Below are 27513 nucleotides of genomic sequence, written 5' to 3'. Positions count from 1 at the left end.
AAAGTAAAAGAAGGGTGCAACACCGGGACTTCCCGGGAGGTCACCCATCCCAGTACTACTCCGGCCCAAGCGCGCTTAACTGCGGAGTTCTGATGGGATCCGGTGCACTAACGCTGGTATGATCGCACCCGACATCAAACTCTCACACCCTCGTGTTAGCCCATGCATCATAATGCAACCTTGTATAGGACGCGCCTTATGGAGCACTCGGAGCGCACCTTATCGAGCACCCAGAATGCACGGGAGAGTAAAAATCACTTCGACACTGAGAACGCACCTTATCCGGCACTCGGTTTTTTTTATAAAAAATTTTTCTTTTTATAAATTTATAAATTTAACTGTAGATTTTTCAAAACGTCCTGCACACCACTGTTAAGTTAAGCTACAGATAAATACATAAATAACTACAAAAATCAGAAGAAGAAAAAAAATGCTTCAGAAAACAGCTCGATAAACTGGAACTTGAAAAACTATATTCTGCATTACTGTTGCAAAATTATGTGCGAATTCATGCACAGACCTGCGCAAGAAAAATCGTGTGCATAGCGCGAGAACCCACACAATCACGAACTTTTTTGCTCGAGAAAGTGTAGAGGAAGATGCAAAATCTTCAAGTCTTTGTGCAAAAAAATAGCTTTCTCATGCGAAAATCTGGAAGCTTGTATGGACAAAACAAAAAAAATGCAGAAAATGTATATGTGAAATTGGGGGCCTCTAATCCTCACATACACTTCAACATGGTCATTACCCGCGAGATCATCCCGAAATAAACATTGTATTCTTTATTCGAAAAGTCTAACAAAGCGACATGTTGCCTTCTAACTAGAAAGATTATGCCTTTGCTCTCAGAACAAGAATCGGGCAACCGGACCTCTAGAACGAAGGATTTATGTAGGTAAATGAAAGTGCAATTAATCTAGATGAGAGATGCAATTATCAATCTAAGAAATGAAGAAATATAGTATGCTAAATGAATGCATATTTAAAATCCAAACGATATTACAATGAAAGAAATTAAGCTATGCAAATGTCAGCAAAGTCGGTAGAAATTTCGGCATAAGTTGCTCAAAAAAGTAAAAGAAGGGTGCAACACCGGGACTTCCCGGGAGGTCACCCATCCCAGTACTACTCCGGCCCAAGCGCGCTTAACTGCGGAGTTCTGATGGGATCCGGTGCACTAACGCTGGTATGATCGCACCCGACATCAAACTCTCACACCCTCGTGTTAGCCCATGCATCATAATGCAACCTTGTATAGGACGCGCCTTATGGAGCACTCGGAGCGCACCTTATCGAGCACCCAGAATGCACGGGAGAGTAAAAATCACTTCGACACTGAGAACGCACCTTATCCGGCACTCGGTTTTTTTTATAAAAAATTTTTCTTTTTATAAATTTATAAATTTAACTGTAGATTTTTCAAAACGTCCTGCACACCACTGTTAAGTTAAGCTACAGATAAATACATAAATAACTACAAAAATCAGAAGAAGAAAAAAAATGCTTCAGAAAACAGCTCGATAAACTGGAACTTGAAAAACTATATTCTGCATTACTGTTGCAAAATTATGTGCGAATTCATGCACAGACCTGCGCAAGAAAAATCGTGTGCATAGCGCGAGAACCCACACAATCACGAACTTTTTTGCTCGAGAAAGTGTAGAGGAAGATGCAAAATCTTCAAGTCTTTGTGCAAAAAAATAGCTTTCTCATGCGAAAATCTGGAAGCTTGTATGGACAAAACAAAAAAAATGCAGAAAATGTATATGTGAAATTGGGGGCCTCTAATCCTCACATACACTTCAACATGGTCATTACCCGCGAGATCATCCCGAAATAAACATTGTATTCTTTATTCGAAAAGTCTAACAAAGCGACATGTTGCCTTCTAACTAGAAAGATTATGCCTTTGCTCTCAGAACAAGAATCGGGCAACCGGACCTCTAGAACGAAGGATTTATGTAGGTAAATGAAAGTGCAATTAATCTAGATGAGAGATGCAATTATCAATCTAAGAAATGAAGAAATATAGTATGCTAAATGAATGCATATTTAAAATCCAAACGATATTACAATGAAAGAAATTAAGCTATGCAAATGTCAGCAAAGTCGGTAGAAATTTCGGCATAAGTTGCTCAAAAAAGTAAAAGAAGGGTGCAACACCGGGACTTCCCGGGAGGTCACCCATCCCAGTACTACTCCGGCCCAAGCGCGCTTAACTGCGGAGTTCTGATGGGATCCGGTGCACTAACGCTGGTATGATCGCACCCGACATCAAACTCTCACACCCTCGTGTTAGCCCATGCATCATAATGCAACCTTGTATAGGACGCGCCTTATGGAGCACTCGGAGCGCACCTTATCGAGCACCCAGAATGCACGGGAGAGTAAAAATCACTTCGACACTGAGAACGCACCTTATCCGGCACTCGGTTTTTTTTATAAAAAATTTTTCTTTTTATAAATTTATAAATTTAACTGTAGATTTTTCAAAACGTCCTGCACACCACTGTTAAGTTAAGCTACAGATAAATACATAAATAACTACAAAAATCAGAAGAAGAAAAAAAATGCTTCAGAAAACAGCTCGATAAACTGGAACTTGAAAAACTATATTCTGCATTACTGTTGCAAAATTATGTGCGAATTCATGCACAGACCTGCGCAAGAAAAATCGTGTGCATAGCGCGAGAACCCACACAATCACGAACTTTTTTGCTCGAGAAAGTGTAGAGGAAGATGCAAAATCTTCAAGTCTTTGTGCAAAAAAATAGCTTTCTCATGCGAAAATCTGGAAGCTTGTATGGACAAAACAAAAAAAATGCAGAAAATGTATATGTGAAATTGGGGGCCTCTAATCCTCACATACACTTCAACATGGTCATTACCCGCGAGATCATCCCGAAATAAACATTGTATTCTTTATTCGAAAAGTCTAACAAAGCGACATGTTGCCTTCTAACTAGAAAGATTATGCCTTTGCTCTCAGAACAAGAATCGGGCAACCGGACCTCTAGAACGAAGGATTTATGTAGGTAAATGAAAGTGCAATTAATCTAGATGAGAGATGCAATTATCAATCTAAGAAATGAAGAAATATAGTATGCTAAATGAATGCATATTTAAAATCCAAACGATATTACAATGAAAGAAATTAAGCTATGCAAATGTCAGCAAAGTCGGTAGAAATTTCGGCATAAGTTGCTCAAAAAAGTAAAAGAAGGGTGCAACACCGGGACTTCCCGGGAGGTCACCCATCCCAGTACTACTCCGGCCCAAGCGCGCTTAACTGCGGAGTTCTGATGGGATCCGGTGCACTAACGCTGGTATGATCGCACCCGACATCAAACTCTCACACCCTCGTGTTAGCCCATGCATCATAATGCAACCTTGTATAGGACGCGCCTTATGGAGCACTCGGAGCGCACCTTATCGAGCACCCAGAATGCACGGGAGAGTAAAAATCACTTCGACACTGAGAACGCACCTTATCCGGCACTCGGTTTTTTTTATAAAAAATTTTTCTTTTTATAAATTTATAAATTTAACTGTAGATTTTTCAAAACGTCCTGCACACCACTGTTAAGTTAAGCTACAGATAAATACATAAATAACTACAAAAATCAGAAGAAGAAAAAAAATGCTTCAGAAAACAGCTCGATAAACTGGAACTTGAAAAACTATATTCTGCATTACTGTTGCAAAATTATGTGCGAATTCATGCACAGACCTGCGCAAGAAAAATCGTGTGCATAGCGCGAGAACCCACACAATCACGAACTTTTTTGCTCGAGAAAGTGTAGAGGAAGATGCAAAATCTTCAAGTCTTTGTGCAAAAAAATAGCTTTCTCATGCGAAAATCTGGAAGCTTGTATGGACAAAACAAAAAAAATGCAGAAAATGTATATGTGAAATTGGGGGCCTCTAATCCTCACATACACTTCAACATGGTCATTACCCGCGAGATCATCCCGAAATAAACATTGTATTCTTTATTCGAAAAGTCTAACAAAGCGACATGTTGCCTTCTAACTAGAAAGATTATGCCTTTGCTCTCAGAACAAGAATCGGGCAACCGGACCTCTAGAACGAAGGATTTATGTAGGTAAATGAAAGTGCAATTAATCTAGATGAGAGATGCAATTATCAATCTAAGAAATGAAGAAATATAGTATGCTAAATGAATGCATATTTAAAATCCAAACGATATTACAATGAAAGAAATTAAGCTATGCAAATGTCAGCAAAGTCGGTAGAAATTTCGGCATAAGTTGCTCAAAAAAGTAAAAGAAGGGTGCAACACCGGGACTTCCCGGGAGGTCACCCATCCCAGTACTACTCCGGCCCAAGCGCGCTTAACTGCGGAGTTCTGATGGGATCCGGTGCACTAACGCTGGTATGATCGCACCCGACATCAAACTCTCACACCCTCGTGTTAGCCCATGCATCATAATGCAACCTTGTATAGGACGCGCCTTATGGAGCACTCGGAGCGCACCTTATCGAGCACCCAGAATGCACGGGAGAGTAAAAATCACTTCGACACTGAGAACGCACCTTATCCGGCACTCGGTTTTTTTTATAAAAAATTTTTCTTTTTATAAATTTATAAATTTAACTGTAGATTTTTCAAAACGTCCTGCACACCACTGTTAAGTTAAGCTACAGATAAATACATAAATAACTACAAAAATCAGAAGAAGAAAAAAAATGCTTCAGAAAACAGCTCGATAAACTGGAACTTGAAAAACTATATTCTGCATTACTGTTGCAAAATTATGTGCGAATTCATGCACAGACCTGCGCAAGAAAAATCGTGTGCATAGCGCGAGAACCCACACAATCACGAACTTTTTTGCTCGAGAAAGTGTAGAGGAAGATGCAAAATCTTCAAGTCTTTGTGCAAAAAAATAGCTTTCTCATGCGAAAATCTGGAAGCTTGTATGGACAAAACAAAAAAAATGCAGAAAATGTATATGTGAAATTGGGGGCCTCTAATCCTCACATACACTTCAACATGGTCATTACCCGCGAGATCATCCCGAAATAAACATTGTATTCTTTATTCGAAAAGTCTAACAAAGCGACATGTTGCCTTCTAACTAGAAAGATTATGCCTTTGCTCTCAGAACAAGAATCGGGCAACCGGACCTCTAGAACGAAGGATTTATGTAGGTAAATGAAAGTGCAATTAATCTAGATGAGAGATGCAATTATCAATCTAAGAAATGAAGAAATATAGTATGCTAAATGAATGCATATTTAAAATCCAAACGATATTACAATGAAAGAAATTAAGCTATGCAAATGTCAGCAAAGTCGGTAGAAATTTCGGCATAAGTTGCTCAAAAAAGTAAAAGAAGGGTGCAACACCGGGACTTCCCGGGAGGTCACCCATCCCAGTACTACTCCGGCCCAAGCGCGCTTAACTGCGGAGTTCTGATGGGATCCGGTGCACTAACGCTGGTATGATCGCACCCGACATCAAACTCTCACACCCTCGTGTTAGCCCATGCATCATAATGCAACCTTGTATAGGACGCGCCTTATGGAGCACTCGGAGCGCACCTTATCGAGCACCCAGAATGCACGGGAGAGTAAAAATCACTTCGACACTGAGAACGCACCTTATCCGGCACTCGGTTTTTTTTATAAAAAATTTTTCTTTTTATAAATTTATAAATTTAACTGTAGATTTTTCAAAACGTCCTGCACACCACTGTTAAGTTAAGCTACAGATAAATACATAAATAACTACAAAAATCAGAAGAAGAAAAAAAATGCTTCAGAAAACAGCTCGATAAACTGGAACTTGAAAAACTATATTCTGCATTACTGTTGCAAAATTATGTGCGAATTCATGCACAGACCTGCGCAAGAAAAATCGTGTGCATAGCGCGAGAACCCACACAATCACGAACTTTTTTGCTCGAGAAAGTGTAGAGGAAGATGCAAAATCTTCAAGTCTTTGTGCAAAAAAATAGCTTTCTCATGCGAAAATCTGGAAGCTTGTATGGACAAAACAAAAAAAATGCAGAAAATGTATATGTGAAATTGGGGGCCTCTAATCCTCACATACACTTCAACATGGTCATTACCCGCGAGATCATCCCGAAATAAACATTGTATTCTTTATTCGAAAAGTCTAACAAAGCGACATGTTGCCTTCTAACTAGAAAGATTATGCCTTTGCTCTCAGAACAAGAATCGGGCAACCGGACCTCTAGAACGAAGGATTTATGTAGGTAAATGAAAGTGCAATTAATCTAGATGAGAGATGCAATTATCAATCTAAGAAATGAAGAAATATAGTATGCTAAATGAATGCATATTTAAAATCCAAACGATATTACAATGAAAGAAATTAAGCTATGCAAATGTCAGCAAAGTCGGTAGAAATTTCGGCATAAGTTGCTCAAAAAAGTAAAAGAAGGGTGCAACACCGGGACTTCCCGGGAGGTCACCCATCCCAGTACTACTCCGGCCCAAGCGCGCTTAACTGCGGAGTTCTGATGGGATCCGGTGCACTAACGCTGGTATGATCGCACCCGACATCAAACTCTCACACCCTCGTGTTAGCCCATGCATCATAATGCAACCTTGTATAGGACGCGCCTTATGGAGCACTCGGAGCGCACCTTATCGAGCACCCAGAATGCACGGGAGAGTAAAAATCACTTCGACACTGAGAACGCACCTTATCCGGCACTCGGTTTTTTTTATAAAAAATTTTTCTTTTTATAAATTTATAAATTTAACTGTAGATTTTTCAAAACGTCCTGCACACCACTGTTAAGTTAAGCTACAGATAAATACATAAATAACTACAAAAATCAGAAGAAGAAAAAAAATGCTTCAGAAAACAGCTCGATAAACTGGAACTTGAAAAACTATATTCTGCATTACTGTTGCAAAATTATGTGCGAATTCATGCACAGACCTGCGCAAGAAAAATCGTGTGCATAGCGCGAGAACCCACACAATCACGAACTTTTTTGCTCGAGAAAGTGTAGAGGAAGATGCAAAATCTTCAAGTCTTTGTGCAAAAAAATAGCTTTCTCATGCGAAAATCTGGAAGCTTGTATGGACAAAACAAAAAAAATGCAGAAAATGTATATGTGAAATTGGGGGCCTCTAATCCTCACATACACTTCAACATGGTCATTACCCGCGAGATCATCCCGAAATAAACATTGTATTCTTTATTCGAAAAGTCTAACAAAGCGACATGTTGCCTTCTAACTAGAAAGATTATGCCTTTGCTCTCAGAACAAGAATCGGGCAACCGGACCTCTAGAACGAAGGATTTATGTAGGTAAATGAAAGTGCAATTAATCTAGATGAGAGATGCAATTATCAATCTAAGAAATGAAGAAATATAGTATGCTAAATGAATGCATATTTAAAATCCAAACGATATTACAATGAAAGAAATTAAGCTATGCAAATGTCAGCAAAGTCGGTAGAAATTTCGGCATAAGTTGCTCAAAAAAGTAAAAGAAGGGTGCAACACCGGGACTTCCCGGGAGGTCACCCATCCCAGTACTACTCCGGCCCAAGCGCGCTTAACTGCGGAGTTCTGATGGGATCCGGTGCACTAACGCTGGTATGATCGCACCCGACATCAAACTCTCACACCCTCGTGTTAGCCCATGCATCATAATGCAACCTTGTATAGGACGCGCCTTATGGAGCACTCGGAGCGCACCTTATCGAGCACCCAGAATGCACGGGAGAGTAAAAATCACTTCGACACTGAGAACGCACCTTATCCGGCACTCGGTTTTTTTTATAAAAAATTTTTCTTTTTATAAATTTATAAATTTAACTGTAGATTTTTCAAAACGTCCTGCACACCACTGTTAAGTTAAGCTACAGATAAATACATAAATAACTACAAAAATCAGAAGAAGAAAAAAAATGCTTCAGAAAACAGCTCGATAAACTGGAACTTGAAAAACTATATTCTGCATTACTGTTGCAAAATTATGTGCGAATTCATGCACAGACCTGCGCAAGAAAAATCGTGTGCATAGCGCGAGAACCCACACAATCACGAACTTTTTTGCTCGAGAAAGTGTAGAGGAAGATGCAAAATCTTCAAGTCTTTGTGCAAAAAAATAGCTTTCTCATGCGAAAATCTGGAAGCTTGTATGGACAAAACAAAAAAAATGCAGAAAATGTATATGTGAAATTGGGGGCCTCTAATCCTCACATACACTTCAACATGGTCATTACCCGCGAGATCATCCCGAAATAAACATTGTATTCTTTATTCGAAAAGTCTAACAAAGCGACATGTTGCCTTCTAACTAGAAAGATTATGCCTTTGCTCTCAGAACAAGAATCGGGCAACCGGACCTCTAGAACGAAGGATTTATGTAGGTAAATGAAAGTGCAATTAATCTAGATGAGAGATGCAATTATCAATCTAAGAAATGAAGAAATATAGTATGCTAAATGAATGCATATTTAAAATCCAAACGATATTACAATGAAAGAAATTAAGCTATGCAAATGTCAGCAAAGTCGGTAGAAATTTCGGCATAAGTTGCTCAAAAAAGTAAAAGAAGGGTGCAACACCGGGACTTCCCGGGAGGTCACCCATCCCAGTACTACTCCGGCCCAAGCGCGCTTAACTGCGGAGTTCTGATGGGATCCGGTGCACTAACGCTGGTATGATCGCACCCGACATCAAACTCTCACACCCTCGTGTTAGCCCATGCATCATAATGCAACCTTGTATAGGACGCGCCTTATGGAGCACTCGGAGCGCACCTTATCGAGCACCCAGAATGCACGGGAGAGTAAAAATCACTTCGACACTGAGAACGCACCTTATCCGGCACTCGGTTTTTTTTATAAAAAATTTTTCTTTTTATAAATTTATAAATTTAACTGTAGATTTTTCAAAACGTCCTGCACACCACTGTTAAGTTAAGCTACAGATAAATACATAAATAACTACAAAAATCAGAAGAAGAAAAAAAATGCTTCAGAAAACAGCTCGATAAACTGGAACTTGAAAAACTATATTCTGCATTACTGTTGCAAAATTATGTGCGAATTCATGCACAGACCTGCGCAAGAAAAATCGTGTGCATAGCGCGAGAACCCACACAATCACGAACTTTTTTGCTCGAGAAAGTGTAGAGGAAGATGCAAAATCTTCAAGTCTTTGTGCAAAAAAATAGCTTTCTCATGCGAAAATCTGGAAGCTTGTATGGACAAAACAAAAAAAATGCAGAAAATGTATATGTGAAATTGGGGGCCTCTAATCCTCACATACACTTCAACATGGTCATTACCCGCGAGATCATCCCGAAATAAACATTGTATTCTTTATTCGAAAAGTCTAACAAAGCGACATGTTGCCTTCTAACTAGAAAGATTATGCCTTTGCTCTCAGAACAAGAATCGGGCAACCGGACCTCTAGAACGAAGGATTTATGTAGGTAAATGAAAGTGCAATTAATCTAGATGAGAGATGCAATTATCAATCTAAGAAATGAAGAAATATAGTATGCTAAATGAATGCATATTTAAAATCCAAACGATATTACAATGAAAGAAATTAAGCTATGCAAATGTCAGCAAAGTCGGTAGAAATTTCGGCATAAGTTGCTCAAAAAAGTAAAAGAAGGGTGCAACACCGGGACTTCCCGGGAGGTCACCCATCCCAGTACTACTCCGGCCCAAGCGCGCTTAACTGCGGAGTTCTGATGGGATCCGGTGCACTAACGCTGGTATGATCGCACCCGACATCAAACTCTCACACCCTCGTGTTAGCCCATGCATCATAATGCAACCTTGTATAGGACGCGCCTTATGGAGCACTCGGAGCGCACCTTATCGAGCACCCAGAATGCACGGGAGAGTAAAAATCACTTCGACACTGAGAACGCACCTTATCCGGCACTCGGTTTTTTTTTTAAAAAATTTTTCTTTTTATAAATTTATAACTTTAACTGTAGATTTTTCAAAACGTCCTGCACACCACTGTTAAGTTAAGCTACAGATAAATACATAAATAACTACAAAAATCAGAAGAAGAAAAAAAATGCTTCAGAAAACAGCTCGATAAACTGGAACTTGAAAAACTATATTCTGCATTACTGTTGCAAAATTATGTGCGAATTCATGCACAGACCTGCGCAAGAAAAATCGTGTGCATAGCGCGAGAACCCACACAATCACGAACTTTTTTGCTCGAGAAAGTGTAGAGGAAGATGCAAAATCTTCAAGTCTTTGTGCAAAAAAATAGCTTTCTCATGCGAAAATCTGGAAGCTTGTATGGACAAAACAAAAAAAATGCAGAAAATGTATATGTGAAATTGGGGGCCTCTAATCCTCACATACACTTCAACATGGTCATTACCCGCGAGATCATCCCGAAATAAACATTGTATTCTTTATTCGAAAAGTCTAACAAAGCGACATGTTGCCTTCTAACTAGAAAGATTATGCCTTTGCTCTCAGAACAAGAATCGGGCAACCGGACCTCTAGAACGAAGGATTTATGTAGGTAAATGAAAGTGCAATTAATCTAGATGAGAGATGCAATTATCAATCTAAGAAATGAAGAAATATAGTATGCTAAATGAATGCATATTTAAAATCCAAACGATATTACAATGAAAGAAATTAAGCTATGCAAATGTCAGCAAAGTCGGTAGAAATTTCGGCATAAGTTGCTCAAAAAAGTAAAAGAAGGGTGCAACACCGGGACTTCCCGGGAGGTCACCCATCCCAGTACTACTCCGGCCCAAGCGCGCTTAACTGCGGAGTTCTGATGGGATCCGGTGCACTAACGCTGGTATGATCGCACCCGACATCAAACTCTCACACCCTCGTGTTAGCCCATGCATCATAATGCAACCTTGTATAGGACGCGCCTTATGGAGCACTCGGAGCGCACCTTATCGAGCACCCAGAATGCACGGGAGAGTAAAAATCACTTCGACACTGAGAACGCACCTTATCCGGCACTCGGTTTTTTTTTTAAAAAATTTTTCTTTTTATAAATTTATAAATTTAACTGTAGATTTTTCAAAACGTCCTGCACACCACTGTTAAGTTAAGCTACAGATAAATACATAAATAACTACAAAAATCAGAAGAAGAAAAAAAATGCTTCAGAAAACAGCTCGATAAACTGGAACTTGAAAAACTATATTCTGCATTACTGTTGCAAAATTATGTGCGAATTCATGCACAGACCTGCGCAAGAAAAATCGTGTGCATAGCGCGAGAACCCACACAATTACGAACTTTTTTGCTCGAGAAAGTGTAGAGGAAGATGCAAAATCTTCAAGTCTTTGTGCAAAAAAATAGCTTTCTCATGCGAAAATCTGGAAGCTTGTATGGACAAAACAAAAAAAATGCAGAAAATGTATATGTGAAATTGGGGGCCTCTAATCCTCACATACACTTCAACATGGTCATTACCCGCGAGATCATCCCGAAATAAACATTGTATTCTTTATTCGAAAAGTCTAACAAAGCGACATGTTGCCTTCTAACTAGAAAGATTATGCCTTTGCTCTCAGAACAAGAATCGGGCAACCGGACCTCTAGAACGAAGGATTTATGTAGGTAAATGAAAGTGCAATTAATCTAGATGAGAGATGCAATTATCAATCTAAGAAATGAAGAAATATAGTATGCTAAATGAATGCATATTTAAAATCCAAACGATATTACAATGAAAGAAATTAAGCTATGCAAATGTCAGCAAAGTCGGTAGAAATTTCGGCATAAGTTGCTCAAAAAAGTAAAAGAAGGGTGCAACACCGGGACTTCCCGGGAGGTCACCCATCCCAGTACTACTCCGGCCCAAGCGCGCTTAACTGCGGAGTTCTGATGGGATCCGGTGCACTAACGCTGGTATGATCGCACCCGACATCAAACTCTCACACCCTCGTGTTAGCCCATGCATCATAATGCAACCTTGTATAGGACGCGCCTTATGGAGCACTCGGAGCGCACCTTATCGAGCACCCAGAATGCACGGGAGAGTAAAAATCACTTCGACACTGAGAACGCACCTTATCCGGCACTCGGTTTTTTTTTTAAAAAATTTTTCTTTTTATAAATTTATAAATTTAACTGTAGATTTTTCAAAACGTCCTGCACACCACTGTTAAGTTAAGCTACAGATAAATACATAAATAACTACAAAAATCAGAAGAAGAAAAAAAATGCTTCAGAAAACAGCTCGATAAACTGGAACTTGAAAAACTATATTCTGCATTACTGTTGCAAAATTATGTGCGAATTCATGCACAGACCTGCGCAAGAAAAATCGTGTGCATAGCGCGAGAACCCACACAATCACGAACTTTTTTGCTCGAGAAAGTGTAGAGGAAGATGCAAAATCTTCAAGTCTTTGTGCAAAAAAATAGCTTTCTCATGCGAAAATCTGGAAGCTTGTATGGACAAAACAAAAAAAATGCAGAAAATGTATATGTGAAATTGGGGGCCTCTAATCCTCACATACACTTCAACATGGTCATTACCCGCGAGATCATCCCGAAATAAACATTGTATTCTTTATTCGAAAAGTCTAACAAAGCGACATGTTGCCTTCTAACTAGAAAGATTATGCCTTTGCTCTCAGAACAAGAATCGGGCAACCGGACCTCTAGAACGAAGGATTTATGTAGGTAAATGAAAGTGCAATTAATCTAGATGAGAGATGCAATTATCAATCTAAGAAATGAAGAAATATAGTATGCTAAATGAATGCATATTTAAAATCCAAACGATATTACAATGAAAGAAATTAAGCTATGCAAATGTCAGCAAAGTCGGTAGAAATTTCGGCATAAGTTGCTCAAAAAAGTAAAAGAAGGGTGCAACACCGGGACTTCCCGGGAGGTCACCCATCCCAGTACTACTCCGGCCCAAGCGCGCTTAACTGCGGAGTTCTGATGGGATCCGGTGCACTAACGCTGGTATGATCGCACCCGACATCAAACTCTCACACCCTCGTGTTAGCCCATGCATCATAATGCAACCTTGTATAGGACGCGCCTTATGGAGCACTCGGAGCGCACCTTATCGAGCACCCAGAATGCACGGGAGAGTAAAAATCACTTCGACACTGAGAACGCACCTTATCCGGCACTCGGTTTTTTTTTTTAAAAATTTTTCTTTTTATAAATTTATAAATTTAACTGTAGATTTTTCAAAACGTCCTGCACACCACTGTTAAGTTAAGCTACAGATAAATACATAAATAACTACAAAAATCAGAAGAAGAAAAAAAATGCTTCAGAAAACAGCTCGATAAACTGGAACTTGAAAAACTATATTCTGCATTACTGTTGCAAAATTATGTGCGAATTCATGCACAGACCTGCGCAAGAAAAATCGTGTGCATAGCGCGAGAACCCACACAATTACGAACTTTTTTGCTCGAGAAAGTGTAGAGGAAGATGCAAAATCTTCAAGTCTTTGTGCAAAAAAATAGCTTTCTCATGCGAAAATCTGGAAGCTTGTATGGACAAAACAAAAAAAATGCAGAAAATGTATATGTGAAATTGGGGGCCTCTAATCCTCACATACACTTCAACATGGTCATTACCCGCGAGATCATCCCGAAATAAACATTGTATTCTTTATTCGAAAAGTCTAACAAAGCGACATGTTGCCTTCTAACTAGAAAGATTATGCCTTTGCTCTCAGAACAAGAATCGGGCAACCGGACCTCTAGAACGAAGGATTTATGTAGGTAAATGAAAGTGCAATTAATCTAGATGAGAGATGCAATTATCAATCTAAGACATGAAGAAATATAGTATGCTAAATGAATGCATATTTAAAATCCAAACGATATTACAATGAAAGAAATTAAGCTATGCAAATGTCAGCAAAGTCGGTAGAAATTTCGGCATAAGTTGCTCAAAAAAGTAAAAGAAGGGTGCAACACCGGGACTTCCCGGGAGGTCACCCATCCCAGTACTACTCCGGCCCAAGCGCGCTTAACTGCGGAGTTCTGATGGGATCCGGTGCACTAACGCTGGTATGATCGCACCCGACATCAAACTCTCACACCCTCGTGTTAGCCCATGCATCATAATGCAACCTTGTATAGGACGCGCCTTATGGAGCACTCGGAGCGCACCTTATCGAGCACCCAGAATGCACGGGAGAGTAAAAATCACTTCGACACTGAGAACGCACCTTATCCGGCACTCGGAAAATTTTTCTTTTTATAAATTTATAAATTTAACTGTAGATTTTTCAAAACGTCCTGCACACCACTGTTAAGTTAAGCTACAGATAAATACATAAATAACTACAAAAATCAGAAGAAGAAAAAAAATGCTTCAGAAAACAGCTCGATAAACTGGAACTTGAAAAACTATATTCTGCATTACTGTTGCAAAATTATGTGCGAATTCATGCACAGACCTGCGCAAGAAAAATCGTGTGCATAGCGCGAGAACCCACACAATTACGAACTTTTTTGCTCGAGAAAGTGTAGAGGAAGATGCAAAATCTTCAAGTCTTTGTGCAAAAAAATAGCTTTCTCATGCGAAAATCTGGAAGCTTGTATGGACAAAACAAAAAAAATGCAGAAAATGTATATGTGAAATTGGGGGCCTCTAATCCTCACATACACTTCAACATGGTCATTACCCGCGAGATCATCCCGAAATAAACATTGTATTCTTTATTCGAAAAGTCTAACAAAGCGACATGTTGCCTTCTAACTAGAAAGATTATGCCTTTGCTCTCAGAACAAGAATCGGGCAACCGGACCTCTAGAACGAAGGATTTATGTAGGTAAATGAAAGTGCAATTAATCTAGATGAGAGATGCAATTATCAATCTAAGAAATGAAGAAATATAGTATGCTAAATGAATGCATATTTAAAATCCAAACGATATTACAATGAAAGAAATTAAGCTATGCAAATGTCAGCAAAGTCGGTAGAAATTTCGGCATAAGTTGCTCAAAAAAGTAAAAGAAGGGTGCAACACCGGGACTTCCCGGGAGGTCACCCATCCCAGTACTACTCCGGCCCAAGCGCGCTTAACTGCGGAGTTCTGATGGGATCCGGTGCACTAACGCTGGTATGATCGCACCCGACATCAAACTCTCACACCCTCGTGTTAGCCCATGCATCATAATGCAACCTTGTATAGGACGCGCCTTATGGAGCACTCGGAGCGCACCTTATCGAGCACCCAGAATGCACGGGAGAGTAAAAATCACTTCGACACTGAGAACGCACCTTATCCGGCACTCGGTTTTTTTTATAAAAAATTTTTCTTTTTATAAATTTATAAATTTAACTGTAGATTTTTCAAAACGTCCTGCACACCACTGTTAAGTTAAGCTACAGATAAATACATAAATAACTACAAAAATCAGAAGAAGAAAAAAAATGCTTCAGAAAACAGCTCGATAAACTGGAACTTGAAAAACTATATTCTGCATTACTGTTGCAAAATTATGTGCGAATTCATGCACAGACCTGCGCAAGAAAAATCGTGTGCATAGCGCGAGAACCCACACAATTACGAACTTTTTTGCTCGAGAAAGTGTAGAGGAAGATGCAAAATCTTCAAGTCTTTGTGCAAAAAAATAGCTTTCTCATGCGAAAATCTGGAAGCTTGTATGGACAAAACAAAAAAAATGCAGAAAATGTATATGTGAAATTGGGGGCCTCTAATCCTCACATACACTTCAACATGGTCATTACCCGCGAGATCATCCCGAAATAAACATTGTATTCTTTATTCGAAAAGTCTAACAAAGCGACATGTTGCCTTCTAACTAGAAAGATTATGCCTTTGCTCTCAGAACAAGAATCGGGCAACCGGACCTCTAGAACGAAGGATTTATGTAGGTAAATGAAAGTGCAATTAATCTAGATGAGAGATGCAATTATCAATCTAAGAAATGAAGAAATATAGTATGCTAAATGAATGCATATTTAAAATCCAAACGATATTACAATGAAAGAAATTAAGCTATGCAAATGTCAGCAAAGTCGGTAGAAATTTCGGCATAAGTTGCTCAAAAAAGTAAAAGAAGGGTGCAACACCGGGACTTCCCGGGAGGTCACCCATCCCAGTACTACTCCGGCCCAAGCGCGCTTAACTGCGGAGTTCTGATGGGATCCGGTGCACTAACGCTGGTATGATCGCACCCGACATCAAACTCTCACACCCTCGTGTTAGCCCATGCATCATAATGCAACCTTGTATAGGACGCGCCTTATGGAGCACTCGGAGCGCACCTTATCGAGCACCCAGAATGCACGGGAGAGTAAAAATCACTTCGACACTGAGAACGCACCTTATCCGGCACTCGGTTTTTTTTATAAAAAATTTTTCTTTTTATAAATTTATAAATTTAACTGTAGATTTTTCAAAACGTCCTGCACACCACTGTTAAGTTAAGCTACAGATAAATACATAAATAACTACAAAAATCAGAAGAAGAAAAAAAATGCTTCAGAAAACAGCTCGATAAACTGGAACTTGAAAAACTATATTCTGCATTACTGTTGCAAAATTATGTGCGAATTCATGCACAGACCTGCGCAAGAAAAATCGTGTGCATAGCGCGAGAACCCACACAATTACGAACTTTTTTGCTCGAGAAAGTGTAGAGGAAGATGCAAAATCTTCAAGTCTTTGTGCAAAAAAATAGCTTTCTCATGCGAAAATCTGGAAGCTTGTATGGACAAAACAAAAAAAATGCAGAAAATGTATATGTGAAATTGGGGGCCTCTAATCCTCACATACACTTCAACATGGTCATTACCCGCGAGATCATCCCGAAATAAACATTGTATTCTTTATTCGAAAAGTCTAACAAAGCGACATGTTGCCTTCTAACTAGAAAGATTATGCCTTTGCTCTCAGAACAAGAATCGGGCAACCGGACCTCTAGAACGAAGGATTTATGTAGGTAAATGAAAGTGCAATTAATCTAGATGAGAGATGCAATTATCAATCTAAGAAATGAAGAAATATAGTATGCTAAATGAATGCATATTTAAAATCCAAACGATATTACAATGAAAGAAATTAAGCTATGCAAATGTCAGCAAAGTCGGTAGAAATTTCGGCATAAGTTGCTCAAAAAAGTAAAAGAAGGGTGCAACACCGGGACTTCCCGGGAGGTCACCCATCCCAGTACTACTCCGGCCCAAGCGCGCTTAACTGCGGAGTTCTGATGGGATCCGGTGCACTAACGCTGGTATGATCGCACCCGACATCAAACTCTCACACCCTCGTGTTAGCCCATGCATCATAATGCAACCTTGTATAGGACGCGCCTTATGGAGCACTCGGAGCGCACCTTATCGAGCACCCAGAATGCACGGGAGAGTAAAAATCACTTCGACACTGAGAACGCACCTTATCCGGCACTCGGTTTTTTTTATAAAAAATTTTTCTTTTTATAAATTTATAAATTTAACTGTAGATTTTTCAAAACGTCCTGCACACCACTGTTAAGTTAAGCTACAGATAAATACATAAATAACTACAAAAATCAGAAGAAGAAAAAAAATGCTTCAGAAAACAGCTCGATAAACTGGAACTTGAAAAACTATATTCTGCATTACTGTTGCAAAATTATGTGCGAATTCATGCACAGACCTGCGCAAGAAAAATCGTGTGCATAGCGCGAGAACCCACACAATTACGAACTTTTTTGCTCGAGAAAGTGTAGAGGAAGATGCAAAATCTTCAAGTCTTTGTGCAAAAAAATAGCTTTCTCATGCGAAAATCTGGAAGCTTGTATGGACAAAACAAAAAAAATGCAGAAAATGTATATGTGAAATTGGGGGCCTCTAATCCTCACATACACTTCAACATGGTCATTACCCGCGAGATCATCCCGAAATAAACATTGTATTCTTTATTCGAAAAGTCTAACAAAGCGACATGTTGCTTTTGTAACTAGAAAGATTATGCCTTTGCTCTCAGAACAAGAATCGGGCAACCGGACCTCTAGAACGAAGGATTTATGTAGGTAAATGAAAGTGCAATTAATCTAGATGAGAGATGCAATTATCAATCTAAGAAATGAAGAAATATAGTATGCTAAATGAATGCATATTTAAAATCCAAACGATATTACAATGAAAGAAATTAAGCTATGCAAATGTCAGCAAAGTCGGTAGAAATTTCGGCATAAGTTGCTCAAAAAAGTAAAAGAAGGGTGCAACACCGGGACTTCCCGGGAGGTCACCCATCCCAGTACTACTCCGGCCCAAGCGCGCTTAACTGCGGAGTTCTGATGGGATCCGGTGCACTAACGCTGGTATGATCGCACCCGACATCAAACTCTCACACCCTCGTGTTAGCCCATGCATCATAATGCAACCTTGTATAGGACGCGCCTTATGGAGCACTCGGAGCGCACCTTATCGAGCACCCAGAATGCACGGGAGAGTAAAAATCACTTCGACACTGAGAACGCACCTTATCCGGCACTCGGTTTTTTTTAAAAAAAATTTTTCTTTTTATAAATTTATAAATTTAACTGTAGATTTTTCAAAACGTCCTGCACACCACTGTTAAGTTAAGCTACAGATAAATACATAAATAACTACAAAAATCAGAAGAAGAAAAAAAATGCTTCAGAAAACAGCTCGATAAACTGGAACTTGAAAAACTATATTCTGCATTACTGTTGCAAAATTATGTGCGAATTCATGCACAGACCTGCGCAAGAAAAATCGTGTGCATAGCGCGAGAACCCACACAATTACGAACTTTTTTGCTCGAGAAAGTGTAGAGGAAGATGCAAAATCTTCAAGTCTTTGTGCAAAAAAATAGCTTTCTCATGCGAAAATCTGGAAGCTTGTATGGACAAAACAAAAAAAATGCAGAAAATGTATATGTGAAATTGGGGGCCTCTAATCCTCACATACACTTCAACATGGTCATTACCCGCGAGATCATCCCGAAATAAACATTGTATTCTTTATTCGAAAAGTCTAACAAAGCGACATGTTGCCTTCTAACTAGAAAGATTATGCCTTTGCTCTCAGAACAAGAATCGGGCAACCGGACCTCTAGAACGAAGGATTTATGTAGGTAAATGAAAGTGCAATTAATCTAGATGAGAGATGCAATTATCAATCTAAGAAATGAAGAAATATAGTATGCTAAATGAATGCATATTTAAAATCCAAACGATATTACAATGAAAGAAATTAAGCTATGCAAATGTCAGCAAAGTCGGTAGAAATTTCGGCATAAGTTGCTCAAAAAAGTAAAAGAAGGGTGCAACACCGGGACTTCCCGGGAGGTCACCCATCCCAGTACTACTCCGGCCCAAGCGCGCTTAACTGCGGAGTTCTGATGGGATCCGGTGCACTAACGCTGGTATGATCGCACCCGACATCAAACTCTCACACCCTCGTGTTAGCCCATGCATCATAATGCAACCTTGTATAGGACGCGCCTTATGGAGCACTCGGAGCGCACCTTATCGAGCACCCAGAATGCACGGGAGAGTAAAAATCACTTCGACACTGAGAACGCACCTTATCCGGCACTCGGAAAATTTTTCTTTTTATAAATTTATAAATTTAACTGTAGATTTTTCAAAACGTCCTGCACACCACTGTTAAGTTAAGCTACAGATAAATACATAAATAACTACAAAAATCAGAAGAAGAAAAAAAATGCTTCAGAAAACAGCTCGATAAACTGGAACTTGAAAAACTATATTCTGCATTACTGTTGCAAAATTATGTGCGAATTCATGCACAGACCTGCGCAAGAAAAATCGTGTGCATAGCGCGAGAACCCACACAATTACGAACTTTTTTGCTCGAGAAAGTGTAGAGGAAGATGCAAAATCTTCAAGTCTTTGTGCAAAAAAATAGCTTTCTCATGCGAAAATCTGGAAGCTTGTATGGACAAAACAAAAAAAATGCAGAAAATGTATATGTGAAATTGGGGGCCTCTAATCCTCACATACACTTCAACATGGTCATTACCCGCGAGATCATCCCGAAATAAACATTGTATTCTTTATTCGAAAAGTCTAACAAAGCGACATGTTGCCTTCTAACTAGAAAGATTATGCCTTTGCTCTCAGAACAAGAATCGGGCAACCGGACCTCTAGAACGAAGGATTTATGTAGGTAAATGAAAGTGCAATTAATCTAGATGAGAGATGCAATTATCAATCTAAGAAATGAAGAAATATAGTATGCTAAATGAATGCATATTTAAAATCCAAACGATATTACAATGAAAGAAATTAAGCTATGCAAATGTCAGCAAAGTCGGTAGAAATTTCGGCATAAGTTGCTCAAAAAAGTAAAAGAAGGGTGCAACACCGGGACTTCCCGGGAGGTCACCCATCCCAGTACTACTCCGGCCCAAGCGCGCTTAACTGCGGAGTTCTGATGGGATCCGGTGCACTAACGCTGGTATGATCGCACCCGACATCAAACTCTCACACCCTCGTGTTAGCCCATGCATCATAATGCAACCTTGTATAGGACGCGCCTTATGGAGCACTCGGAGCGCACCTTATCGAGCACCCAGAATGCACGGGAGAGTAAAAATCACTTCGACACTGAGAACGCACCTTATCCGGCACTCGATTTTTTTTTAAAAAAAAATTTCTTTTTATAAATTTATAAATTTAACTGTAGATTTTTCAAAACGTCCTGCACACCACTGTTAAGTTAAGCTACAGATAAATACATAAATAACTACAAAAATCAGAAGAAGAAAAAAAATGCTTCAGAAAACAGCTCGATAAACTGGAACTTGAAAAACTATATTCTGCATTACTGTTGCAAAATTATGTGCGAATTCATGCACAGACCTGCGCAAGAAAAATCGTGTGCATAGCGCGAGAACCCACACAATTACGAACTTTTTTGCTCGAGAAAGTGTAGAGGAAGATGCAAAATCTTCAAGTCTTTGTGCAAAAAAATAGCTTTCTCATGCGAAAATCTGGAAGCTTGTATGGACAAAACAAAAAAAATGCAGAAAATGTATATGTGAAATTGGGGGCCTCTAATCCTCACATACACTTCAACATGGTCATTACCCGCGAGATCATCCCGAAATAAACATTGTATTCTTTATTCGAAAAGTCTAACAAAGCGACATGTTGCCTTCTAACTAGAAAGATTATGCCTTTGCTCTCAGAACAAGAATCGGGCAACCGGACCTCTAGAACGAAGGATTTATGTAGGTAAATGAAAGTGCAATTAATCTAGATGAGAGATGCAATTATCAATCTAAGAAATGAAGAAATATAGTATGCTAAATGAATGCATATTTAAAATCCAAACGATATTACAATGAAAGAAATTAAGCTATGCAAATGTCAGCAAAGTCGGTAGAAATTTCGGCATAAGTTGCTCAAAAAAGTAAAAGAAGGGTGCAACACCGGGACTTCCCGGGAGGTCACCCATCCCAGTACTACTCCGGCCCAAGCGCGCTTAACTGCGGAGTTCTGATGGGATCCGGTGCACTAACGCTGGTATGATCGCACCCGACATCAAACTCTCACACCCTCGTGTTAGCCCATGCATCATAATGCAACCTTGTATAGGACGCGCCTTATGGAGCACTCGGAGCGCACCTTATCGAGCACCCAGAATGCACGGGAGAGTAAAAATCACTTCGACACTGAGAACGCACCTTATCCGGCACTCGGTTTTTTTTATAAAAAATTTTTCTTTTTATAAATTTATAAATTTAACTGTAGATTTTTCAAAACGTCCTGCACACCACTGTTAAGTTAAGCTACAGATAAATACATAAATAACTACAAAAATCAGAAGAAGAAAAAAAATGCTTCAGAAAACAGCTCGATAAACTGGAACTTGAAAAACTATATTCTGCATTACTGTTGCAAAATTATGTGCGAATTCATGCACAGACCTGCGCAAGAAAAATCGTGTGCATAGCGCGAGAACCCACACAATTACGAACTTTTTTGCTCGAGAAAGTGTAGAGGAAGATGCAAAATCTTCAAGTCTTTGTGCAAAAAAATAGCTTTCTCATGCGAAAATCTGGAAGCTTGTATGGACAAAACAAAAAAAATGCAGAAAATGTATATGTGAAATTGGGGGCCTCTAATCCTCACATACACTTCAACATGGTCATTACCCGCGAGATCATCCCGAAATAAACATTGTATTCTTTATTCGAAAAGTCTAACAAAGCGACATGTTGCCTTCTAACTAGAAAGATTATGCCTTTGCTCTCAGAACAAGAATCGGGCAACCGGACCTCTAGAACGAAGGATTTATGTAGGTAAATGAAAGTGCAATTAATCTAGATGAGAGATGCAATTATCAATCTAAGAAATGAAGAAATATAGTATGCTAAATGAATGCATATTTAAAATCCAAACGATATTACAATGAAAGAAATTAAGCTATGCAAATGTCAGCAAAGTCGGTAGAAATTTCGGCATAAGTTGCTCAAAAAAGTAAAAGAAGGGTGCAACACCGGGACTTCCCGGGAGGTCACCCATCCCAGTACTACTCCGGCCCAAGCGCGCTTAACTGCGGAGTTCTGATGGGATCCGGTGCACTAACGCTGGTATGATCGCACCCGACATCAAACTCTCACACCCTCGTGTTAGCCCATGCATCATAATGCAACCTTGTATAGGACGCGCCTTATGGAGCACTCGGAGCGCACCTTATCGAGCACCCAGAATGCACGGGAGAGTAAAAATCACTTCGACACTGAGAACGCACCTTATCCGGCACTCGGAAAATTTTTCTTTTTATAAATTTATAAATTTAACTGTAGATTTTTCAAAACGTCCTGCACACCACTGTTAAGTTAAGCTACAGATAAATACATAAATAACTACAAAAATCAGAAGAAGAAAAAAAATGCTTCAGAAAACAGCTCGATAAACTGGAACTTGAAAAACTATATTCTGCATTACTGTTGCAAAATTATGTGCGAATTCATGCACAGACCTGCGCAAGAAAAATCGTGTGCATAGCGCGAGAACCCACACAATTACGAACTTTTTTGCTCGAGAAAGTGTAGAGGAAGATGCAAAATCTTCAAGTCTTTGTGCAAAAAAATAGCTTTCTCATGCGAAAATCTGGAAGCTTGTATGGACAAAACAAAAAAAATGCAGAAAATGTATATGTGAAATTGGGGGCCTCTAATCCTCACATACACTTCAACATGGTCATTACCCGCGAGATCATCCCGAAATAAACATTGTATTCTTTATTCGAAAAGTCTAACAAAGCGACATGTTGCCTTCTAACTAGAAAGATTATGCCTTTGCTCTCAGAACAAGAATCGGGCAACCGGACCTCTAGAACGAAGGATTTATGTAGGTAAATGAAAGTGCAATTAATCTAGATGAGAGATGCAATTATCAATCTAAGAAATGAAGAAATATAGTATGCTAAATGAATGCATATTTAAAATCCAAACGATATTACAATGAAAGAAATTAAGCTATGCAAATGTCAGCAAAGTCGGTAGAAATTTCGGCATAAGTTGCTCAAAAAAGTAAAAGAAGGGTGCAACACCGGGACTTCCCGGGAGGTCACCCATCCCAGTACTACTCCGGCCCAAGCGCGCTTAACTGCGGAGTTCTGATGGGATCCGGTGCACTAACGCTGGTATGATCGCACCCGACATCAAACTCTCACACCCTCGTGTTAGCCCATGCATCATAATGCAACCTTGTATAGGACGCGCCTTATGGAGCACTCGGAGCGCACCTTATCGAGCACCCAGAATGCACGGGAGAGTAAAAATCACTTCGACACTGAGAACGCACCTTATCCGGCACTCGATTTTTTTTTAAAAAAAAATTTCTTTTTATAAATTTATAAATTTAACTGTAGATTTTTCAAAACGTCCTGCACACCACTGTTAAGTTAAGCTACAGATAAATACATAAATAACTACAAAAATCAGAAGAAGAAAAAAAATGCTTCAGAAAACAGCTCGATAAACTGGAACTTGAAAAACTATATTCTGCATTACTGTTGCAAAATTATGTGCGAATTCATGCACAGACCTGCGCAAGAAAAATCGTGTGCATAGCGCGAGAACCCACACAATTACGAACTTTTTTGCTCGAGAAAGTGTAGAGGAAGATGCAAAATCTTCAAGTCTTTGTGCAAAAAAATAGCTTTCTCATGCGAAAATCTGGAAGCTTGTATGGACAAAACAAAAAAAATGCAGAAAATGTATATGTGAAATTGGGGGCCTCTAATCCTCACATACACTTCAACATGGTCATTACCCGCGAGATCATCCCGAAATAAACATTGTATTCTTTATTCGAAAAGTCTAACAAAGCGACATGTTGCCTTCTAACTAGAAAGATTATGCCTTTGCTCTCAGAACAAGAATCGGGCAACCGGACCTCTAGAACGAAGGATTTATGTAGGTAAATGAAAGTGCAATTAATCTAGATGAGAGATGCAATTATCAATCTAAGAAATGAAGAAATATAGTATGCTAAATGAATGCATATTTAAAATCCAAACGATATTACAATGAAAGAAATTAAGCTATGCAAATGTCAGCAAAGTCGGTAGAAATTTCGGCATAAGTTGCTCAAAAAAGTAAAAGAAGGGTGCAACACCGGGACTTCCCGGGAGGTCACCCATCCCAGTACTACTCCGGCCCAAGCGCGCTTAACTGCGGAGTTCTGATGGGATCCGGTGCACTAACGCTGGTATGATCGCACCCGACATCAAACTCTCACACCCTCGTGTTAGCCCATGCATCATAATGCAACCTTGTATAGGACGCGCCTTATGGAGCACTCGGAGCGCACCTTATCGAGCACCCAGAATGCACGGGAGAGTAAAAATCACTTCGACACTGAGAACGCACCTTATCCGGCACTCGGTTTTTTTTATAAAAAATTTTTCTTTTTATAAATTTATAAATTTAACTGTAGATTTTTCAAAACGTCCTGCACACCACTGTTAAGTTAAGCTACAGATAAATACATAAATAACTACAAAAATCAGAAGAAGAAAAAAAATGCTTCAGAAAACAGCTCGATAAACTGGAACTTGAAAAACTATATTCTGCATTACTGTTGCAAAATTATGTGCGAATTCATGCACAGACCTGCGCAAGAAAAATCGTGTGCATAGCGCGAGAACCCACACAATTACGAACTTTTTTGCTCGAGAAAGTGTAGAGGAAGATGCAAAATCTTCAAGTCTTTGTGCAAAAAAATAGCTTTCTCATGCGAAAATCTGGAAGCTTGTATGGACAAAACAAAAAAAATGCAGAAAATGTATATGTGAAATTGGGGGCCTCTAATCCTCACATACACTTCAACATGGTCATTACCCGCGAGATCATCCCGAAATAAACATTGTATTCTTTATTCGAAAAGTCTAACAAAGCGACATGTTGCCTTCTAACTAGAAAGATTATGCCTTTGCTCTCAGAACAAGAATCGGGCAACCGGACCTCTAGAACGAAGGATTTATGTAGGTAAATGAAAGTGCAATTAATCTAGATGAGAGATGCAATTATCAATCTAAGAAATGAAGAAATATAGTATGCTAAATGAATGCATATTTAAAATCCAAACGATATTACAATGAAAGAAATTAAGCTATGCAAATGTCAGCAAAGTCGGTAGAAATTTCGGCATAAGTTGCTCAAAAAAGTAAAAGAAGGGTGCAACACCGGGACTTCCCGGGAGGTCACCCATCCCAGTACTACTCCGGCCCAAGCGCGCTTAACTGCGGAGTTCTGATGGGATCCGGTGCACTAACGCTGGTATGATCGCACCCGACATCAAACTCTCACACCCTCGTGTTAGCCCATGCATCATAATGTAACCTTGTATAGGACGCGCCTTATGGAGCACTCGGAGCGCACCTTATCGAGCACCCAGAATGCACGGGAGAGTAAAAATCACTTCGACACTGAGAACGCACCTTATCCGGCACTCGGAAAATTTTTCTTTTTATAAATTTATAAATTTAACTGTAGATTTTTCAAAACGTCCTGCACACCACTGTTAAGTTAAGCTACAGATAAATACATAAATAACTACAAAAATCAGAAGAAGAAAAAAAATGCTTCAGAAAACAGCTCGATAAACTGGAACTTGAAAAACTATATTCTGCATTACTGTTGCAAAATTATGTGCGAATTCATGCACAGACCTGCGCAAGAAAAATCGTGTGCATAGCGCGAGAACCCACACAATTACGAACTTTTTTGCTCGAGAAAGTGTAGAGGAAGATGCAAAATCTTCAAGTCTTTGTGCAAAAAAATAGCTTTCTCATGCGAAAATCTGGAAGCTTGTATGGACAAAACAAAAAAAATGCAGAAAATGTATATGTGAAATTGGGGGCCTCTAATCCTCACATACACTTCAACATGGTCGTTACCCGCGAGATCATCCCGAAATAAACATTGTATTCTTTATTCGAAAAGTCTAACAAAGCGACATGTTGCCTTCTAACTAGAAAGATTATGCCTTTGCTCTCAGAACAAGAATCGGGCAACCGGACCTCTAGAACGAAGGATTTATGTAGGTAAATGAAAGTGCAATTAATCTAGATGAGAGATGCAATTATCAATCTAAGAAATGAAGAAATATAGTATGCTAAATGAATGCATATTTAAAATCCAAACGATATTACAATGAAAGAAATTAAGCTATGCAAATGTCAGCAAAGTCGGTAGAAATTTCGGCATAAGTTGCTCAAAAAAGTAAAAGAAGGGTGCAACACCGGGACTTCCCGGGAGGTCACCCATCCCAGTACTACTCCGGCCCAAGCGCGCTTAACTGCGGAGTTCTGATGGGATCCGGTGCACTAACGCTGGTATGATCGCACCCGACATCAAACTCTCACACCCTCGTGTTAGCCCATGCATCATAATGCAACCTTGTATAGGACGCGCCTTATGGAGCACTCGGAGCGCACCTTATCGAGCACCCAGAATGCACGGGAGAGTAAAAATCACTTCGACACTGAGAACGCACCTTATCCGGCACTCGGTTTTTTTTAAAAAAAATTTTTCTTTTTATAAATTTATAAATTTAACTGTAGATTTTTCAAAACGTCCTGCACACCACTGTTAAGTTAAGCTACAGATAAATACATAAATAACTACAAAAATCAGAAGAAGAAAAAAAATGCTTCAGAAAACAGCTCGATAAACTGGAACTTGAAAAACTATATTCTGCATTACTGTTGCAAAATTATGTGCGAATTCATGCACAGACCTGCGCAAGAAAAATCGTGTGCATAGCGCGAGAACCCACACAATTACGAACTTTTTTGCTCGAGAAAGTGTAGAGGAAGATGCAAAATCTTCAAGTCTTTGTGCAAAAAAATAGCTTTCTCATGCGAAAATCTGGAAGCTTGTATGGACAAAACAAAAAAAATGCAGAAAATGTATATGTGAAATTGGGGGCCTCTAATCCTCACATACACTTCAACATGGTCATTACCCGCGAGATCATCCCGAAATAAACATTGTATTCTTTATTCGAAAAGTCTAACAAAGCGACAT

At 39.3% G+C, this 27513-nt stretch overlaps 26 non-coding genes across 26 annotated transcripts; all 26 read right to left on the bottom strand.

Moving 5' to 3' along the window:
- Positions 1-11: 11 nt before the first annotated feature.
- LOC149567990 (5S ribosomal RNA) lies at positions 12-130 on the bottom strand. The gene has a single exon (XR_016363170.1). It is a non-coding gene; the product is annotated as a 5S ribosomal RNA (ribosomal RNA).
- Positions 131-1081: 951 nt separating this feature from the next.
- LOC149567989 (5S ribosomal RNA) lies at positions 1082-1200 on the bottom strand. Its single transcript, XR_016363169.1, has one exon. It is a non-coding gene; the product is annotated as a 5S ribosomal RNA (ribosomal RNA).
- A 951-nt stretch (positions 1201-2151) lies between these two features.
- On the bottom strand, positions 2152-2270 carry LOC149567988 (5S ribosomal RNA). The gene has a single exon (XR_016363166.1). It is a non-coding gene; the product is annotated as a 5S ribosomal RNA (ribosomal RNA).
- Positions 2271-3221: 951 nt separating this feature from the next.
- LOC149567987 (5S ribosomal RNA) lies at positions 3222-3340 on the bottom strand. Its single transcript, XR_016363159.1, has one exon. It is a non-coding gene; the product is annotated as a 5S ribosomal RNA (ribosomal RNA).
- A 951-nt stretch (positions 3341-4291) lies between these two features.
- LOC149567986 (5S ribosomal RNA) lies at positions 4292-4410 on the bottom strand. The gene has a single exon (XR_016363153.1). It is a non-coding gene; the product is annotated as a 5S ribosomal RNA (ribosomal RNA).
- Positions 4411-5361: 951 nt separating this feature from the next.
- On the bottom strand, positions 5362-5480 carry LOC149567985 (5S ribosomal RNA). Its single transcript, XR_016363147.1, has one exon. It is a non-coding gene; the product is annotated as a 5S ribosomal RNA (ribosomal RNA).
- A 951-nt stretch (positions 5481-6431) lies between these two features.
- LOC149567984 (5S ribosomal RNA) lies at positions 6432-6550 on the bottom strand. The gene has a single exon (XR_016363136.1). It is a non-coding gene; the product is annotated as a 5S ribosomal RNA (ribosomal RNA).
- Positions 6551-7501: 951 nt separating this feature from the next.
- LOC149567983 (5S ribosomal RNA) lies at positions 7502-7620 on the bottom strand. The gene has a single exon (XR_016363127.1). It is a non-coding gene; the product is annotated as a 5S ribosomal RNA (ribosomal RNA).
- A 951-nt stretch (positions 7621-8571) lies between these two features.
- Positions 8572-8690, bottom strand: LOC149567982 (5S ribosomal RNA). Its single transcript, XR_016363126.1, has one exon. It is a non-coding gene; the product is annotated as a 5S ribosomal RNA (ribosomal RNA).
- A 951-nt stretch (positions 8691-9641) lies between these two features.
- LOC149567981 (5S ribosomal RNA) lies at positions 9642-9760 on the bottom strand. The gene has a single exon (XR_016363125.1). It is a non-coding gene; the product is annotated as a 5S ribosomal RNA (ribosomal RNA).
- A 951-nt stretch (positions 9761-10711) lies between these two features.
- Positions 10712-10830, bottom strand: LOC149567980 (5S ribosomal RNA). Its single transcript, XR_016363124.1, has one exon. It is a non-coding gene; the product is annotated as a 5S ribosomal RNA (ribosomal RNA).
- Positions 10831-11781: 951 nt separating this feature from the next.
- LOC149567979 (5S ribosomal RNA) lies at positions 11782-11900 on the bottom strand. The gene has a single exon (XR_016363123.1). It is a non-coding gene; the product is annotated as a 5S ribosomal RNA (ribosomal RNA).
- A 951-nt stretch (positions 11901-12851) lies between these two features.
- LOC149567978 (5S ribosomal RNA) lies at positions 12852-12970 on the bottom strand. The gene has a single exon (XR_016363122.1). It is a non-coding gene; the product is annotated as a 5S ribosomal RNA (ribosomal RNA).
- A 951-nt stretch (positions 12971-13921) lies between these two features.
- On the bottom strand, positions 13922-14040 carry LOC149567977 (5S ribosomal RNA). Its single transcript, XR_016363121.1, has one exon. It is a non-coding gene; the product is annotated as a 5S ribosomal RNA (ribosomal RNA).
- Positions 14041-14979: 939 nt separating this feature from the next.
- On the bottom strand, positions 14980-15098 carry LOC149567976 (5S ribosomal RNA). Its single transcript, XR_016363119.1, has one exon. It is a non-coding gene; the product is annotated as a 5S ribosomal RNA (ribosomal RNA).
- Positions 15099-16049: 951 nt separating this feature from the next.
- LOC149567975 (5S ribosomal RNA) lies at positions 16050-16168 on the bottom strand. Its single transcript, XR_016363118.1, has one exon. It is a non-coding gene; the product is annotated as a 5S ribosomal RNA (ribosomal RNA).
- Positions 16169-17119: 951 nt separating this feature from the next.
- Positions 17120-17238, bottom strand: LOC149567974 (5S ribosomal RNA). The gene has a single exon (XR_016363117.1). It is a non-coding gene; the product is annotated as a 5S ribosomal RNA (ribosomal RNA).
- A 952-nt stretch (positions 17239-18190) lies between these two features.
- On the bottom strand, positions 18191-18309 carry LOC149567973 (5S ribosomal RNA). The gene has a single exon (XR_016363116.1). It is a non-coding gene; the product is annotated as a 5S ribosomal RNA (ribosomal RNA).
- A 951-nt stretch (positions 18310-19260) lies between these two features.
- LOC149567972 (5S ribosomal RNA) lies at positions 19261-19379 on the bottom strand. The gene has a single exon (XR_016363115.1). It is a non-coding gene; the product is annotated as a 5S ribosomal RNA (ribosomal RNA).
- Positions 19380-20318: 939 nt separating this feature from the next.
- On the bottom strand, positions 20319-20437 carry LOC149567971 (5S ribosomal RNA). Its single transcript, XR_016363114.1, has one exon. It is a non-coding gene; the product is annotated as a 5S ribosomal RNA (ribosomal RNA).
- A 951-nt stretch (positions 20438-21388) lies between these two features.
- Positions 21389-21507, bottom strand: LOC149567970 (5S ribosomal RNA). Its single transcript, XR_016363113.1, has one exon. It is a non-coding gene; the product is annotated as a 5S ribosomal RNA (ribosomal RNA).
- Positions 21508-22458: 951 nt separating this feature from the next.
- LOC149567969 (5S ribosomal RNA) lies at positions 22459-22577 on the bottom strand. The gene has a single exon (XR_016363112.1). It is a non-coding gene; the product is annotated as a 5S ribosomal RNA (ribosomal RNA).
- A 939-nt stretch (positions 22578-23516) lies between these two features.
- LOC149567968 (5S ribosomal RNA) lies at positions 23517-23635 on the bottom strand. Its single transcript, XR_016363111.1, has one exon. It is a non-coding gene; the product is annotated as a 5S ribosomal RNA (ribosomal RNA).
- A 951-nt stretch (positions 23636-24586) lies between these two features.
- On the bottom strand, positions 24587-24705 carry LOC149567967 (5S ribosomal RNA). The gene has a single exon (XR_016363110.1). It is a non-coding gene; the product is annotated as a 5S ribosomal RNA (ribosomal RNA).
- Positions 24706-25656: 951 nt separating this feature from the next.
- Positions 25657-25775, bottom strand: LOC149567966 (5S ribosomal RNA). Its single transcript, XR_016363108.1, has one exon. It is a non-coding gene; the product is annotated as a 5S ribosomal RNA (ribosomal RNA).
- Positions 25776-26714: 939 nt separating this feature from the next.
- On the bottom strand, positions 26715-26833 carry LOC149567965 (5S ribosomal RNA). The gene has a single exon (XR_016363107.1). It is a non-coding gene; the product is annotated as a 5S ribosomal RNA (ribosomal RNA).
- Positions 26834-27513: the final 680 nt, after the last annotated feature.

Source organism: Cupressus sempervirens, chromosome 3, assembly GCF_028749045.1.
Source record: "Cupressus sempervirens isolate cs-2001-9-10 chromosome 3, ASM2874904v1, whole genome shotgun sequence".
Lineage (NCBI taxonomy): Eukaryota > Viridiplantae > Streptophyta > Pinopsida > Cupressales > Cupressaceae > Cupressus > Cupressus sempervirens.
The sequence above is the reverse complement of the archived record's forward strand: the minus strand, read 5'-3'. Positions and strand labels throughout refer to the sequence as shown.